Source organism: Camelina sativa, unplaced genomic scaffold (genome assembly GCF_000633955.1).
Source record: "Camelina sativa cultivar DH55 unplaced genomic scaffold, Cs unpScaffold05668, whole genome shotgun sequence".
NCBI lineage: Eukaryota > Viridiplantae > Streptophyta > Magnoliopsida > Brassicales > Brassicaceae > Camelina > Camelina sativa.
The window spans coordinates 1-548 of record NW_010926753.1 but is presented as its reverse complement, the minus strand read 5'-3'; the positions used below and the strand labels follow the sequence as shown (position 1 = coordinate 548).

General features: G+C 38.9%; 1 long non-coding RNA gene across 1 annotated transcript; it reads left to right on the top strand.

Moving 5' to 3' along the window:
- On the top strand, positions 1 to 548 carry LOC104774798. Its single transcript, XR_765515.1, has 3 exons — positions 1 to 41; positions 322 to 392; positions 463 to 548. It is a non-coding gene; the product is annotated as an uncharacterized LOC104774798 (long non-coding RNA).

The window sequence follows — 548 nt, the reverse complement described above, 5'->3', positions numbered from 1 at the left end:
GCTCCCAGAAGATATAACAGTTCACAATGAGGACTTGGAAGGTATCTGAGAGGGTTTTTTTTTCCTCATTTCTCTGTGGTGTTGCGCTTTTCAGCGTTGTAGTTTTGTCCATGCTATAATAGTGAGGTTACAAAAACACGTATTTGCTAACCTTCGAAATTTAATTATATTGTAAGTGCAAGCTTTCGGTCGTTAGTCGACTGATATATTTTACAAAAATGGCACCTTAATCTGGATAGTTTATATGTACCTTGTGAGTCTAAAATTTTCATCTAAACTGTCTGTTTTCCTCTCTAATTTTTAGTTGGACTTTCTCTCCAGGTGACAGGCGTCGGTTATTGTTGCGGGGACTTACTCAATCTCTGCCTGAGATTTTGCCTTTATTGTATAATGTATGCCACATTTTTTTCACTCATTTATGTTGTTTGTTGTAGCGGTAATTTGATTCATTACATAATCCAGCTTCTCGAGAGGCACTTTGGAGCTGCGATGAGTGAAGCCAGTAGGCAACAGGTTGACTTGGCAAAACAGCACGCAGCTGTGGTTAT